Source organism: Amblyomma americanum, chromosome 3 (assembly GCF_052857255.1).
Source record: "Amblyomma americanum isolate KBUSLIRL-KWMA chromosome 3, ASM5285725v1, whole genome shotgun sequence".
Taxonomy (NCBI): domain Eukaryota; kingdom Metazoa; phylum Arthropoda; class Arachnida; order Ixodida; family Ixodidae; genus Amblyomma; species Amblyomma americanum.
In genome coordinates, this window is record NC_135499.1 from 197,635,988 (window position 1) to 197,653,473 (window position 17,486).

A 17,486-nucleotide genomic window follows, 5' to 3' on the forward strand; every position below is an offset into this window, starting at 1 on the left:
TTCTGGTGTGTGTTTATTTAATTTCTTCGTCCTTTACGCTGGTGCTAACTCTCAAAGTTCAGCGTACATCATTTCAAAACTATAACAATTGTTTTGCCTTAACATGAGAGCGTGCAAATTATTGTACTGAAAGGAAGGAATGCAGCTCATAGTTGTGCAGTCTAAATTTTCCGGCGTAGCTCTTATATGCCTCCGTTCTGGATAGCCCGGATTCTGTCACATTATTTTCAATGTTGCTCAATTGAAAATGCACATTTGCGTTATAATACCATTTGTTGCTTTATTTAAACAAAATATTGAGCAGGAAATGTTCAGAAAAAGTTGTGAAACGTCTTGATGCTGCCGTTTTACTCCATCAATATTATTACAGCATCTGCAGCACTGCAAATCTTTTCTGTGATAACGATAACTCTGTGGAGACACCAATAACCTGCTTGCGTGCTACCTAATTATGCAAGCATCTGCGTTTGGTATTCTGAGACGCAGGAAAAGGGCAACCATAGTGCGCTTCAATAAAAGGCAGGACTGCGCGATTAAGACAGGACAGGACATATAGAAACGAAAACGACACAACAAGCGTAGGCGCTTGCGGCTCGCATCTCTCCCAGCCACAAGATCTCGATGTACGCTGTAATACCAGGCGACACCGAAACCAAACCTTAAGACAACACACGCAGCTGCAAGAGCCCTGGAAGGCAGCTATATTAAAATGCACGTCGATCCAATCATTCTCACGGTAGCTTAAATATTTAATTTGAATTTGAGGCGGGAATAAGGGACAGGAGACATAAAATGAAAGTCAAAATATATAATTAAATCTGCGTATAAATGACCTTACACAAACGCGGCAAAGGCAGAGAACGCTTGTAGTTTCCGGTTCCTCTCTGCCAGGATGTCTATAAGCCAATCGGACAGTTCGATATGAACCCGCATTAATTTTGGAATAAAAAAATACCTCGCCCAAGCTTTTCTCAGTGCAGCAGCCGTGCTAGTAAAAACAATTTGTTGGCTGGTATTTTGCTTCACACAAATACGATGGTCAGCCAAGAGAGGCGAAAAACTTGAGCCCTCAGGCTTTCTCCTTTTTCCTGTCTTTTTGGGATGCAGTATGGTTTCTTGGAGGCCACTCCTTTCTCGTGTTTAGCGCACGTGGGCGCGATCTTCATATTGATTCTGTTGGTTCAGGTCATGCGACAATTGTGACCATTTTATTTACAATTTTTCTCTCTATATCTTTTTTTTTGGCGCCAGGCACATTTGGGGTGCCTGCAGAGGTACCTTAGTCGGCCGTCGTTGCGACAAATGACTCGTGACATGAGTCTTTACTACAGGATAAATTTAATCGCGTCTTTCATTGTCGGTGCGAGCTTTGCCAGCTGCCCGATTTCTGCTTCATTACTTGCTGTTGTGTCAGCCTAAATGAATATTAGACGCGCGCTTGTGTGTGCATGCCTGCGTGTGCGTGGGATGTGGAGGGTGTACAAAACCCTGGTTTCCTTGGCAACTTTTGTGTGCGTTAGAACAGCCTTACGAACAAAGCGTTTTGGCACTAAATGGTAACACAACGCACCTGCAAATTTGCGCTCTCGCAATTTTAACGTGAAGTGTACTGCTGGCGTCGCGATGCAGAGCTAGCCTCGCACCATAAAGAGTCGCCTGTAGCCACAGATTGTAGGTTCCAAAGCTTCAGAACCAATTGCCCGAGTTCATACATTCTACTCAACTGACGACATAAGCTCCCGAGTTTTTACCCAGGAAGGTAATTTTGCCGCAGGCGCCGACCTTTTCATTACTGCTGCCCCGACACGCTGCCGATATGGGAAACGTAGCTCAGTGCCCGGGGAACGTGAAACTTTTTATATTACAACCTTTGAGTCGGCGACTGTTCCAGATTAAAACACATTGCCCGCAGCCATAAGAAGGTGGCACATACAATGAGTCGCTGCACTTACTTTCTCTAAAATTTCTAATTTCTTGTTCGATTCATGTAAGTAACTGTTTTTAAGAGAAAAAATACAGCGCGAACATAGACGACGGACGAAGAAGAGGTGCACAACACAAGCGCTGTCTCGCAACTAAAATTTTATTCAAGAGGAAAACACATATGTAAAATCGTCCGAAAAAACGGCAAAGTCAGCAATCACATGAGGCAATCAACACTTAGAACAAACTCAAAAAAACAGACCAGATAGCGCAGGGCGCCCTTTTTTTTTTCTTCTATGACCCATGGCAAATCAGGTGTTGCACAAGAACCGTATCTCCGCATCACATAGTCTGATAGAGGGCTGACTGATGCACATGTTAATCTTCTTCTTTATAAAAAACGCTTCCATGATCTCCCTAGTACGTTGGTCACGGTGCCGGTACAGTACCTCGGTTTTCTGAAATATTGCCTTACAGTTGTCTTTATCTTCGCACTGAGCGCAAAGTTTAGAAACATCTAATGATGCGTTTTCGTGCTCTTTTAGTCGGATATTTAAGCAGCACCCGATTTGTCCGAAATACACCTTTTGGCAAGTGAAAGGAATCTGGTAGACCACCGAACGCGCACAATCCACAAATCTTGATCTGTGCCGCACCGAACACATAAAGGGATGAATTTTTTTTCTTCCATTCTTGGACATCAGTCCCAGTCATCGGACACAGGGTGTGTGTACTGGTTCTCGTGTAGCCCCGATACTCAGTAGCATTTTTCTTGCAAAAGTAGATGTAGCGATCAAGGAAAATTTTGACGGTCTTGCTTTTAAGATCTGGAGATATGTAGATGACTTTCTAATACTAATGAAAAAGGGAGGGCACGCTAGGCGCGCGGTTGATGTGTTGAAAGTGTTTAAAGAGAACGCAATGGGTCTAAATTTCACGTTCGAAATGCCGGAAAAAGATGAACTTCAGTTCCTAGATCTAAGACTGATGTTCAAGGAGGGCCACACTTGTTGGGTTAATAAACCGCGCTCCAAAAAGCCGATACTAAACTTTTGCTCAGGGCACACAAAACTGGTAAAAAACGGCATAGCCCTCTCCTGCCTAAGATCTGCTCTAGAAAAATGTTGTGTGCACTCCGTCGCAGACGGTGTTTCCTTGCAAGTACAGCGACTGACCGCGGCAGGTTTCCCCGTCTCTGTGATATCACGAACATGCGAAAAACTAATTGGCAATTTCAGAGGTCTCCGGACCAAGAACAGAGGTGAAAGAACGGGAGCCAAAAAGAGAGCAGTGGCCGTTCCCTACGTGCATAGATTGGCGCACAATCTGAGGAATGTTGCTCGTCGTTTTAATGTCGACGTTGTCTGTACAGCACCCCAAAAGCTTCAACGCCTGTGTCCGATAACTGGGACTGATGTCCAAGAATGGAAGAAAAAAAATGCATCCCTTTATGTGTTCGGTGCGGCACAGATCAAGATTTGTGGATTGTGCGCATTCGGTGGTCTACCAGATTCCTTTCACTTGCCAAAAGGTGTATATCGGACAAACCGGGCGCTGCTTAAATATCCGACTAAAAGAGCACGAAAACGCATCGTCAGATGTTTCTAAACATTGCGCTCAGTGCGAAGCTAAAGACAACTGTAAGGCAATATTTCAGAAAACCGAGGTACTGTACCGGCACCGCGACCAACGTACTAGGGAGATCATGGAAGCGTTTTTTATAAAGAAGAAGATTAACACGTGCATCAGTCAGCCCTCTATCACACTATGTGATGCGGAGATACGGTTTTTGTGCAACACCTGATTTGCCTTGGGTCATAGAAGAAAAAAAAAAGGGCGCCCTGCGTTATCTGGTCTGCTTTTTTTTTTAGTTTGTTCCAAGTCTTGATTGCCTCATGTGATTGCTGACTTTGCTGTTTTTTCGGACGCTTTTATATATGTGTTTTCGTCTTGAATAAAATTTTAGTTGCGAGACAGCGCTTGTGTTGTGCACCTCTTCTTCGTCCGTCGTCTATGTTCGCGCTGTATTTTTTCCCTTAAAAATGTACGTAACCCAACTAGCCCAACTTTCCCTCCTATTAAAGTAACTGTTTACAAATAACTTGATCAAAAATTCTTGAAATAAGAAAACCCACAGGTCAACACGCTCTAAATGTAAAAAAAAAGCATAATAAACATGTATATGAGAAGTTACTTCACTGATCTGACAGTTAACTCTAACACTTATTCTAACCATCATTAAATTGTAACCACCTCTTCTTTTCAGCGGCGTCATACTCGTCCCTAGTTTACTCCTGAAGTTAGGTAATGTTTTTGAGGCCTTCTACTTAAGATCATCTCACCTCCGTGCGACATGAAGTAGAAAGCTACTCTACTTCTGTTTCAAGCTTTTAATTTCTTTTATTGCTTTCTCGCAGATGGTAGCTGTACAGTTGAATCAAATAAATTATTATAACAGCCTTCAACCTTTGTTCTAGCATCTGCGTGGTCGAAGAATAAGCACACCTTGGTCAATAAGCCAGGATCACTCCATTCCATTTACTACAACAAGATGCACACGTATAGGAAACGTAAAACTTTTCTTTATAGCCGCTTGGAATCGCCCATGAGGGTAAATGTACTTATGCGTATTCCATTGTTATAAACTTTGTTAGGGTGAGGTGGCGGTTAATTTTTTTTTTTCAACTTTATTGAACACGCTGCATACATAGAGTGACATATCATGTAAACAACAGCAAGCCATCTACCGAGAAGAGATCGGGGTAACATAGGCATCTGGAGAGAGAGAAAAAAAATTAATTTCCTACCATGGTCTAGGTCACCGTCTCGAGTCGGAGATTCAGAGCCCACATCGCCCAACACGCGTGCGATATGGACAACGAGCAGGGCATACAACATTGGGCGAAGTGCAACAGGAGGAGCGACCCAGCTCTCCCAAGAGTAGGGCACCTGGGTGGGTAGGGATCTGCGTAGGTGGTAGCGTGTGGTGAGTGTGTGGCACGTGGGTACATTGGTGCCATATGTGTGTGGTTCGTCAGGGTAGGCGCCACATACCAGACAGCGAGGGTGGTCAGACAGAGCGCTTGAGTATGTGGTGGTTGTACAGGTCACATGTGGCAGAGAATTTGCGCTTGTCTATTGAGAGTAGATTCGTGCCGAGTAAGATGTCGAGGAGGGGAACGAAGGATGCGGCGGGAGTGTCATTGTTCTTTAAGACTTTCTCTACGGTGTTTTCGGCGAATAGCCGGCTCATCCTTGGATTTGTAATCATCTGGCCAAGAGGTAGGGTTGCTCGGAGACTTGACTCCAGTGAAGGCATGAGCCCGTTCGTTCGCTTTTATTCTCCGGTTAGCGGGGGCCCATTCCAGAAGGACGTGCAGGTTTGAGTGCTGGTGAAGGAAGCAGCTTATCTGGGCTTGACGTTGATATGTCGCGAGAGCATGTTGGTGGCGAAGTCCTGGAGGGCTTTCCGGCTGTCTGCGTGCACTGTGACGAGACTACTTTGGTAAGGCATCTAGAGCCAAAGCCGCAAAGCTTTCAGCCTCAAAACCGCCTCGGAATCGAATGACGGCTTGCATGCCATCTTTTTAGAAAGAAAGATTTAGTGGAACCTTGAATTAAGCACTCACTAAAAGATGTTATAAACCAATGTCTGTGTCCAGAAATGGACAATGCTACATTTCTGGACGATAAAGAAACGACGCTGGCGAGTGCTACAGTGAAGGTACAGAACTTTCCTACATGGTTGTCTGTGCTCCCCATCTTCAGTTCTGCCGGAACGTGGGCCCGTCATTGAGGGCGTGCGCGGTCGCTACCAGCTGGGTGACGTGCTCAACGCCACCTGTCGGTCGAGGCCCTCCAAGCCCGCGCCCTTTCTCAACTGGTTTGTCAACGGGAAGCCGGTGAGTGGGGACGCCGTAGCGCACCTGGTGATTTACGCAACTAACTGTAAACGATCCCTACAGTATCTCTTTTGCACGCGGGACCGCAACTTTGACTTCGAGGTTTTCTCTCTCATCTCGGCACTGATAGCGTCCTGGCAGACAACGCTGTTACAATAATAGCAACGCTCGAAATCAGATCATGGCATCAATTACGAAGGGTGAAAATGGTGCAGTCATCTCGAGCTTACAGCTGCCTTTTTACTGCCATCTTTGCCATGGTGAACGCGCCATGACTCAGTACATGTTTTAATGTTTTTGTTTTCTCACACGTTTTTGATGATCAAAGGATACAGCTCCGAGTACGTGACTTCTACGGTAAGGGCAGAATTATAGGTCGCTGCTCTTGGTTATCAACCACTGACCTGTGCAGCGGATGGCTGTCTGTATTAATTTCGAGAACCACTTCCGGCAACAGGTAAACACGTTCCCGTGAATTTTCTTCTCTAGCAGCGCGGCGTCAGTTGAATGTAGCAATACACACATTCCTTTTTTTCCCAATTAATAAGCAGGTGCGAGTGAGTGGCATCGATGGTTTCCGAAATACGCTTAGTTTCCGACAAATTTTAAATGTTCAGCACATGAAAGACGTCGGCATCAGTTTGTCACTGACACTACAAAACAAAAATTATGCGCACTTCTAATTTTTTAATCCTAGTCTAATCTATTCGTATGCTCCGTACGGTAATGTTCGCAGGTACAGTAGTGAGCTTATGGCGGTTGCGAGAATACTGAGTGCAGCCCCCCAATGAAGAATGCAGAGTAAAGTGGACATTACGACATTCACAATTTGTGAGTGCCTTTTATCTCTAGGCAATTCTAGCTGAAAATCCAGTCAAAAGTAGCGCAAACATAATACAATGCCGCTCTAATATTCCAGTGTAAGTCAAAATTTAAATGAAACATGACTTGACCTTTCATAAGTCGTCAATATTTATGCACATTGATGTATTCAATTTACCCTGTTTCCTGAAATAGTATAAATCCGCAGTAACTGTTGCAATTTGTCGTGTCATTTTGTCTGAAGAACTTCAGAAAATACTTCGAAAAAATGTCAACCTAGCACCCTGCACAAAGCCTCCTTCCCGCCATGTAAAATGTTCCAATAGCTGCACCTGCTTCATTTAGCGAAAAAGTGTCTATTTTGTAACGCGTACTCTACTCAAGCAAGGCGAGTATCAAATATTAATTAACACAGACGTTTTTTCCAAAAATTCAAACCCATCGTATTCACATCGTGCCTTATTCCTTTTCTGTCGTCTGCATTTTCACTTTCCTGCCGCTAAAGAGGCCCCCACGGATCACTACGTTTTGCTTGTCATCGCAGCGGTAGCCTTACGCACTTACAAGGGCGAGATGCGAATGGGTCTAAATGTTTAACTCTCCAATGCCTCCCAAGAAGCGTGCTACAGTTTGCTGCCACCGTCGTCTCCCTTGATACTTTCGTTGCCGTCTTTGAAGCGGTTTTTCTCATGCTCTCCCCCCCCCCCCCACCCCGCCCCCACCAAATGCCATTCTGCTACTTTCGCTCGACGTATATTCAGACGGGCCTTCGGTGGAGAGACGGCTGTGCCTATGTATAATGCAAGCGGCGCCTCGAGGACTGGATATGAATGTTTGAGGTGTTCTGAGGGGTCTTTCTTTTCGTCGCGACCCTGTCTCAAGGCGAATAAACGTTTTGCTGACGGGTGCTTGTCTCGCCTTCTGCACATTGTTGCCGCTCTTAAAGCGTACACTGGTTTGCAGCTTTGTAGCGCTCTTTCGGCTTTGCTTTGTATATTTGGTGAGCATAGTTTCCTAATACCCGCTAGGTGAAAGGCTTCGGAGCAAAGCAAGAAAAAAAAAACTGCATTTAGAAATAAAAAGGGGCAATCGTATTGGAAAAAGGGGAACTTCACAAAAGCACTCTTTAAGCTTAGGTGAAATGTATAAAACGAGAACAAAATATAGATCCTGCTGGCACCCGTCAGCATCCCGTTCCAAAAGTAACGCTCTTAGCACCTCTTCATCCATCCGGACAGCATGGCAGTCGGTGCTCGAATCGTTGCGCTTTTTGTAATGTGCATTGCAGGAGAACATACGTTTCCTCCGCTCACTAAGAGGCTGAAGCGTGGTGGGTTTTTTTCAACTTTTTCTGGTTTTGTATAATGCTCATAATTTCATTCTCAAGTCGTCATTTGTCTTCGGTGATTACGTAGTACCAACAATTTCTAGTGAAATGGTACGAGAGTAACACAAAGCACTTGCATTCACGCACTAGCCATGCCCATGTTTTGTGTCCAGAAAGTATGCGCGACGCGGCGTAAAGCATACCGTTAAGCGTACCAAAAGAAAAGCGTACCATGTAGGCATTGTGACGCAGCGATTGCCTTTTGCCATAAATAGAAACCTGACCCTCGGAGACATCATTTTTCTTTTCCTTTTTTTTCGGAGGGAGGGGGGGGGGGGGGGGTTGGGCGGTGTAGAGGAGAGGGGAGGGGGCTGAGAAACTGTGAACAAATCTAACCCTTCAAAGCTAAAAGACGTGGTATGGCAAGAGCCCTAACGGCAGTATATGAGCGCCTTCACTTCCAACATTTCTTCTTGCAGTTCTATTTTGCCTACATGGCATGACACTTGTTGGATTTCACTGCTGTGCGCAGAGGGTTTAAGACAGACTGTATTAGGTATAGGCAACCCCTCAAAAAATGCTTACAGCATTGCAGTGGCACAGGTCTCGGACATCCCGTCGACAAGTGCGCTCCAAGGCGCGCACTGAGCTGGCCTCGCATGCCCGTCTATACCGCAGGCACCGGCTCACCAGGTGACGCGGCAGGGCCCGTACCGGCGCGCCAACGCTCTGCAGGCGTCCGTGTCCACGCTGCGCTTCCAGATCACGGCGCGCCACCTGGCGCACGGCCTGCTCAGGCTGCGCTGCTCCTCCTCCATCAACAAGAACCACTCGCGCAGCAGCCAGGAGCTCCTCATCGGCACCCAGAGGCACCCCGCCACCGAGAAGAGTGCGCACACGCTGCCATTTCCGGCTCACATTTCCTCCTTGTTTCATTTGTTTCGAAATATGTCTTTGGATTAAGCGGCACCAATTTCCTGCTGTCGCTGGTAGCGGCATCACTTGCGCTGAAGACAAAGAGTAGAATACAGGATGTAACTCGATAAGAATTGTGCTATTTTCCCGGCGCTGTACTCGCCGCATGCGCTTCTATCTATTTCGTAAGCTGGCAATGAGTGCATGCGGAAAATTATAAACGCTTTGCGGAGAGAACACCTGGGGCGTTGCCCTTGTTGTATTTTCTACTTGTTGGAATCATTTTGTTGCAACATGTACTAAAAACAACAGGGTAGCGCACGAGCAGCTTAACGGAAAAAATGCAAAAGCGTTTAGTTGTGGAAAATATTCTTGTTTTGTAAAAAGAAAAATCAACAAAAGCAAGTGAGCGCTCGCTTCTTTGTAGGGTTTCATTGTGTAGATGACATTACTTGCGCCCCAGAAGTAGGTCGGAGAGAAATAGTACGTACATATCCTTTTACGGATGAAACTGTTAACGGAGCAGGGGAATGTCCTTCTCCTTCTGTGCGTGCGCAGCATACGAAGAGGAGAACGCGCCGACGGTGACGGGGGTGAAGCCGTACTACTCGGTCGGCGACAAGATCGACCTCAACTGCAGCGCCCTCATGACGACGGACGAGATTGAACTTGAGTGGTTCATCAACGACGACGAGGTGCGCCCATTGACTGCGCTTTTTTGCGTTTCGCATGCATAGAAGCGGGTTTTAACTGAAACGCGCTTTTACAGTAGGATCGCTCACTAATATAATTAAATTGATGAGAACATTTTTTTTCGCAACCGAAAAAGAATTTTTTTTAATATAAAACGAAAAGTTTTGGGCAGGCTGACAGGTTTTCTTAAACCCTTCATACATATCAAAAACATTCGCTAAGAGCATCATTTTAACCACTTTGAAACAAAAAAAAACTTCGCATATGAATTGTGAATTGGGGGTTTAAAGCACCGAATCTGCACATGAGCTGTGAGGGACACCAAAGCTCAAGGCTCCGGATTAATAGGCATTCGGGGTTGATTTGACGTGTACTGACATTCCACAGATACGAGATAACTTAGCATCACAACGATTAATTGGAGCGTTAAAATAAATTGTATCTAACACACAACGCTGCGCTCACTGTCAAACGTTGAGTACGCCACAGTCATAATCTACCTGCATACGCTACATTTATGTGTAATAATCTAATATAAGTATGACATCTACGAAAATTCCTGGGAGAATATCTGCGATCGCAAAGCTGCTGCAAGCAAACCTTTGCCAGACACTGTGTTTGGAGCCCTTCTCTGTAGCGCTGATATTTTTAGAGTTCAATATTACATAAATATTTTGGCGATTCCCTGTATCAAACTCGTAAACTACTGCAATAAGTGCACTTATGCTTCGCCTATCATTCCAATACTATTTTTTTCTTATGTTCCTCTAGTAGGGAGCTTCCGGTTATGGTAAGGCGACATGACAACAGCGAAAAAAAAAACGTTTTAACTGAATACATCCGGTAGCCAATACAACTCGGTACCATAAACTATCAACATAAAATTACCTTAACCGAACACTGAGGACAATTTTATGCGGTAATTTTTCGCAGTAAAAAAATTATTCCTCGCCACTTTCTACGTACGATGGCGTTTTCACCGGTAGCGCAAGATGCATTTGCCGCAGAGGAAGTTGGATATAAAAAATCTTCCCGCCCGTCGATGCAAACTTGTGGCATTCTTACTGAAAACAACAATTTGCTACCTTTTTGAAGTCAATAACGGTGTAGAGTAGGGCTCCGTGACCTGGGTACGAAAATCGGTTTCGACGCATGCATTCTACTAGCGAAATCAGGCGGTGACGGAGATAATTTTATTTCGTTTTGAAGTCTTTTCTAGCTTATATAGCTCCGCTTTCAGTGAGAGTGGTCTCTTTGTGATTAGAACGTGGTACACTATCGATAAAGGCTGACTTTAATTTCTTCTCGATGTCTCTTTAACTATGACGTTTTTTTTTTCGTGAAAAATTATATTACCTATTAAGAGCTCATAGTTGTGAAGATTGAATTAATATTTATGAAATAAAGTGGTCGATGCATGACATAGTCTAAAGACACTGCGGTCACTGCATTCACAGTTTCAATAAAAAACAGTCTATTTTCATTAGTGTGGCAGCTTAGTGACGGAGGTGCGTTATTTCATGTCAGCGCCAGAGTTTGTGCGTGCTCACAGATGCTTCACCCGCATTGTCGTTCACCGAACTTATACTGAGTGATGCGGTTCCGTTTCTCCCTACCGGCAGCACATGCCTGCAGGTTACGTTACTCGCTACCCCTGTGGGCCGAGAGCCCGAAACCGGCCTGCGTGAGACCGTGGTTCGGCTTGCGCTTCGCGCTTCAGCCCCGGCACTACCACAACGACGAGCTGCGGCTCCGCTGCACGGCCACGTTCTCCAAGCTGCTGACGCTCTCCTCGAAGAGACGGTGCTCGTCGCCTCGCAGCAGACACCGGGCTTCCACATAGCCGAAAGCCGATCCGGTAAGGCTGCAGTCGCGTCGGGGTGTGCGCATTAGAGATGCTTCCTTCAGTCCAACCTGGATCTCAGCTAAGCAAGAAAAACATGCATGCTCAGTCTTGACCAATATCCATACCTCTCTTCATTGGCAGTGTTCGCTTTTGACATCGCAGTGGTTCGAACACACGGAGAACGAGCAGCCCGACACCCAGATCATTGTCAACAAGCTGAAGTAGTGACAAAGCGTCGAAGTTTGAGATGAACTGAATGCTGTCACTCACCCGTTGGCTGCTATCAAAACCATTTCTGTTGCATGTGTTGCTCCGAAAAATGCACTAAATCACATTTACATTCTGCACGCATCTAGAAGAAATAATGCATCATAAAACGTCTTAAAATTTCACACCCCATTAGCCCCCCACCCCCCCCCCCCCCCCCCCTATTCCTGATGTGTGGATTGAAGAATAAAATTTGTTTGTATGGACGTCTCAAAACAACATGCCTCCGAAGAAAGTTTCTAGATACTGTACGATGGAGCAAGTGTAACGCATCTGCAAGCGGAACTGCGGGGACCCCGTGATGCAAGGCCACCGGATGAGTTCCGATAACTTAAAGTTCCTCTAACGTGCGCATATATCGCACTGCACACGGGCTCCTTCGCGTAACTCCTTCACCGGGATACGGCGGTCGAGGGCCAGGATTTGATCTCAGACAGGAGGGCCAGCCGCCGAACGCACAAAGACACTTAGCCACAGTGGCCCGACGGACACGCGACGTTTTTTTTTCACATGCATGTCTGAAAGCTACAGCAGTACTCGGCAACCAAAACGAAATTACATGCTTGCATCAAAATGTGATGCTGCTGGTTGGTAGAATGACAAGATTGGCAACTACTGCGTTTTTAGTATGCTCTAGTCTAAAAAAAATAAAGAATATTTTTAAGAGTAAGTTTTAGTGCGTTTGTAATGAGCAAGAAGCTGTATTTTTCTGTCAAACTAGATTTGCAACAGCTGCATAATCTGGTGAGAATGAGTGTGACATGTATTTTAATTATTTCTTTTCCTACTTGCCTTATCAACTGCATGCCTTATCAACAGAAACAGTGCAATAGAGAGGAAAGAAACATGGATGGGACGAGGGTGGCACGGTCCCTATTAAAGCTTGCTGTTGGGTTCTAGTTGTTGCATCTTGAAAACTGGACTCAGAGCTGTTTCTTCCAACGAATACACTGTTCATATTTCCTTGAGCTGTATTCCACCATACAAGATACACCAACTAGCCCAGGCAGCATATTTTGATACACTTATTAACCAGCCCGAAAACAGCATGTAATTAGTTCTCTATATAAGCTTGCATGTTGCTGTCCAGACATACAAAAATATACCAGCATCTAGTACAGTCGACAAGATAATGAAAATAAGCGTACAACATGCAGTAAAACCTGCCCAAACGAAATCACACACAGACTGACATGCTGCAAAAATGAGCACAGAAAATAATTATCGGCAACAAAGAAGAATACGTGCGTGCTAAAGCAATGAAGACGCAGGTCATTGTCTGAGTAAACTTTTACACCTCTAGACAAAGCGTGCCAGTTTTCAGACAGAAATACTTGTTGTTGCAGGACAAGAACCATGCACACTGTAAGGAATAAAAGAGAGGGTACCTCAATGACTGACTTTCCATTCGTTTTTGGTACAGGCGATGCCAGCTAGGACGTCCTGTTCTTCTGCGAAGGACCACCCGGGGCGTAATATAGCGGCATCAACAATAAGATATTAAAAAGTGAAATCTAACGTGTCTGGCAACCTTTTGTGATGCCCGAGTAGATACAGACTGAATATATATGAGTTATTCATTTCTTTACGCTGTATTGACGTAAGAGCTCCAGAATGGAACCATTGCCTTCAAGTAAAAAATTGCTGGAGTATCTCCAGAGAATGCCAAATACTGTATGCCAGGCATTTAGAGAAAACTGATACAAGTGTCAGATTAAACAAATATAGCATTTTCGGCGTTTCCTGAAGCAATTAGGAGTATTATTCACCTATTGTGAAATTACAAAGTAACCTAAACTAACTATTGAACTTTTAAGCTGCTCCGTGTTGCTGAAAATCTAAAAAAATTCTGAAGAGCGCCGTATTCGTCGTTTCTCGGTTGTCCTTGTCTTTTTTGGCTAAAAAAATGCTCATAAATGTAAATTACCAAGTACCTTACAATTAATGGTTATCAAGTTCGAAACCAAAATTTTGCAGAGCTATCAGAAACTGCAGTTTGTTTAATTTGCTTCTTTCTCCTACTTTTCGAGCTGACTTTACTGATGAAACATTTTCTGCGCAGTAGGTGAACTACAAAAAATCCGAAATGTTCGCAAAAAATGCACATGCTTTGAACATCTCGCGCTTGGCAGAGCCACTGTACGGGCCATTGTCATGTCGCAAGCTGGTAAAAGCGACCACTGTCGCTATTAGTGCGCGTGAACGACTAACATTTAGTTCTGCTCTGAGGTATTGCCAGCGTCCTTTCCATACTGGAAAAGAAACGGGCGAAATAAACCATTTTTCCTGAAATTACGCCGTTCGGCGCTTCTCACGTTTTTAAGCCTTCTAGTTGAACCTTTTTGCATAGCATCAGTGATTTAAAACGTCATTTAGTAAGTACGAAGTCATATTGACGTCGGTGCACTATAGACGATAGCCAAAAATGCAGTTTTAGTTTCATTACTGCAACATGAAGCACTTCTCTTAAACCCTAGGAACATGTTAGCTTAATGTGACCCCACGTGATGCAGTTAATAGTTTAAAGGGTCTCTAACCTTTTCACATCTTTTTCCGTATTAATGGGTGACACCCTTTTCCATCTGGAATATGGCTAGAGCGCATGTATATACGCGTGGCACCTGATCAGAAACTGGGACGCACACTTCTCTATTTTGCAAGCCAATGATCTTGCAGAGGAAGCCATAATAAAAGCAGTCGTTTCCAGGTGGGACCGGGACACGTACCCAGTAACTAGAGCTACAAAGACCATCCGGTAACCTTTCCCCCGGGCCCTGCCGTCTAGAGTGTTGCGTTTGCAGTAGACACACCAATGGCTGCCTGTAAAGCGTGCACCACCGCACGTCTGTTCTTATTGCTACAAAGCCACCTTTACAAGCAGTAGTAGAGCGTTTTAGCGTAGCGAGATCCTGGCGTTCCGCTACCGTGACCTGCTCCCACAGGGGACCCACTGCGCCTGCGCGCTGGCAGGTGTCTGCCTGCAAATGGTTTTTCGAGGTCGTTTACGCATGCGCAATAGGGACCCGAGCCTAAAGCCCTAAAGTTTGCTGCGCGACGAAAGCGCCGTGCTCCTCCCCTAGCGGCGGATTTCTCAGGAATTGATCGGGCACGACGCCGCACCGGCGTTTTGACTGAACGTGTTCGCGTGCTGCGCGCGCTTTCTCTCTCCGCGTGCTGCTCGTACCCGTTGCGCCTGTCTCCTCGCGGGCGCTGCGGTTGAGAGCAGATGCCCGACGGCTGCACAGTGTGCCGATTATGATGTTCGGTGAGAAATTTTAACGATGTTTCTTTGTTTCTTTTTTTAGCGTGTATGTAACCGCGTTTTTCATTTTGTATTGTGCTCCATACTTTTGTGCTTGTAACACCCCCCCCCCCCCGTAATGCCTAGGGCCGCTGTGGGTATCAGATAAATAAATAATTAATAAATGGCCGAAACGGCACCGTGGTTGCCTAAACGCGGGGAAGCGTCATGCTTGTCTCGTGGGCTTCCCTGAAATGACGCATTCCCTTTCAGGCGGCAGAAATCTACGCAGGTGGCAGGAATCGTTTAGTGCACTCGAATTATCGGTGCACTGCCGGGCGCTGCAGTTGTTATTAGAAAATAAAACTAATGATCCATCACCTGCAGCAACAGTGGAGCGCGCCGGTGGGCCCTTGATATATGCTAAAACACACTAGCTTCATCTGAATGAGATTCATTAACACGTACCGGAATCGCAAAATACAGTTTCGCATTTTGCCCTAATCGAAACTCGGCGAGATTCGACCTGCGACCTTGGGTTGAGCAGCCTAGCGCCAAAGGCACCGAAACATCGCAGAAACAGAAAAGAATAAAGTAACAGAAAGGTATAACCAGCGCACAAGGCGGAAGCAACCACAGCGAGTTGAGCAAGCACAATATGAAGACATGGAAAGAAAAACGCGAAGCGCCTTCGTACCGCAGTTTCGTTCGAAGGAAGCCTTTAGTTTCAGTCTTCGCTTCGTATATCACGTGGTTCTTAACTTCTACACGAAACTAGGGTTGATGAGAACAATGCATTTTCGGGCTGTTTGCTTAGCGCCACTCACTCGAGCTAGTCTCTCTGTAAAGCACGAGAGCGCGTGCATAACAAGCCTCACAGGCGCGAGAAGAGCGCTCCAGCGGGCGCGCGGTTCTCTCACAACGGCGTCCAACTGCAAGCGATGAGGCCAGAGCGCGCGCGCAAACCAAGTTCCTCTCACAACGACGTCGAAGCGCGAGCCAAAAAGAACAAGCGCGTGCCGAAAAACACAAGTAGACGGGGGAGCTAGTCGTCCTGCCCTATCAATTACGAGGAGTCGCTTGGAGATGGTGCTGTTCACTGGTGTCTGCAATGCCGTATGGCCCAGGTTGCGTCCCTTATCGGCGCCTCGATGAATCAATTATGTGCGAGCGGCTCACAATTGATCATAGATCACGCTGTGCTAAAACTCCCGAATAATGATGCCTTACGAAGTAACGTTGTTATGGCTTAATTTAACAAAAAAAATTTCCTTTCATCCTGTTCATATTCTCACACGTGAGGAAAGACGTACTGCAAATCACTTTGTTGTGTGTAGTGCAGTGCCGTGAGATGGCTGCGGACCCGTTCAAATCATGCTTTCGCAGAAAATGGCTCGTGATGTGAACGCCTCAGGCTGGCGTGGGGTTGTGGCTGTGGCTGCGGGCGCTCTTCTCCCCAACCTCACCACAATTCCTCATGCCATTCCAAGGAGAGAAACACAACTTTCGAAAGCTAACAACTCACACGGCAATTACTAGCACCTAGCTACCAATATCGGACTGCAACTCATTAGGCATAATTGCTCGCGCAGATAACTACTCAGTCCGATCACCGTTTTCTTCAAGTTTTTCTGCTGCGCAATAACGTATCTGCATCAGTTGCTAGCTTGCATGTAAATTCTTTTCAAGCCGTAACTCAGTGAATGGCATACAGATCTCTCTATTTTGTGACGTCCGCAGTTGCCTCATCTTTGTATGCATCGCGTAAACCTGTTTTGTTTTCACCCCTTCTCTTATTTTCTGCAGGAAGAAGCACGCCGGGCTGCGGCACGCTCTTCTGGACAGCTCTGGAAGCCGTGTTCGTCTTCTTCCTACTTCGCTAATGCGTTCGCACACCACAACGAGCATGCGCCGTGGACATAATGCAAGGCAGTGGCGTATCGCTCTGTGTGTATCACCTATGTTGCTCAGGCTTGGCGACAATCGCCGTATCGAGGACAGCAGCTGGATGAATTGCGTGTGTCTGGGAAGCGTCAGACCCGTGCGCGTCATTTGCTTTGTGCTTCAGACTCCAGTGCTGGGATGACCGCTACATGCATCTACGCTGCTGATGGTGATTTGGTTTATTGTTGTTGTTGTTGTTGTTACTCTCTCCACAGTTAATGTGTGGACAAGCGTTTACGTCGGCCTCCTTTGACATGACGTGTTTGATAGACAGTTTTGTGAGCGCTGTGGAATTATCGCTGCATAGTTCTGTGTTTTAGAATGTGCGCCTGGAGGTGATTACTGTCCAAGCCTCATCACAGCGCGATGAAATCGCAAGAGGGGTGCGCTTTCGGTGCCCTCAGTAGGAACCAACTCACTCAATGCCTTCACTGAGGTAAGTACGCGTCACTCAATACTGCTGTCAGGCTTTTCTCTTTTTGTGTGTTATTGTTTTGGGAGTCTGATATCTAAAACGCTTTGAATATAATGTCTCACTGCATTTATAAATAAACACGACAAATGTAGAGAACCAGGTAACAAACGAACATGATGAACAAACTTTCA

General features: G+C 45.7%; 1 pseudogene across 1 annotated transcript in view; it reads left to right on the forward strand.

Moving 5' to 3' along the window:
• Positions 1-16,949, forward strand: part of LOC144125814 (uncharacterized) — a 173,134-nt pseudogene extending 156,185 nt beyond the window's left edge. The window contains exons 4-8 of the transcript XR_013313419.1: positions 5,692-5,825; positions 8,653-8,863; positions 9,448-9,584; positions 11,205-11,440; positions 16,743-16,949. The product of XR_013313419.1 is annotated as an uncharacterized LOC144125814 (transcript). The remainder of the gene's footprint in view (positions 1-5,691; positions 5,826-8,652; positions 8,864-9,447; positions 9,585-11,204; positions 11,441-16,742) is intronic.
• Positions 16,950-17,486: the final 537 nt, after the last annotated feature.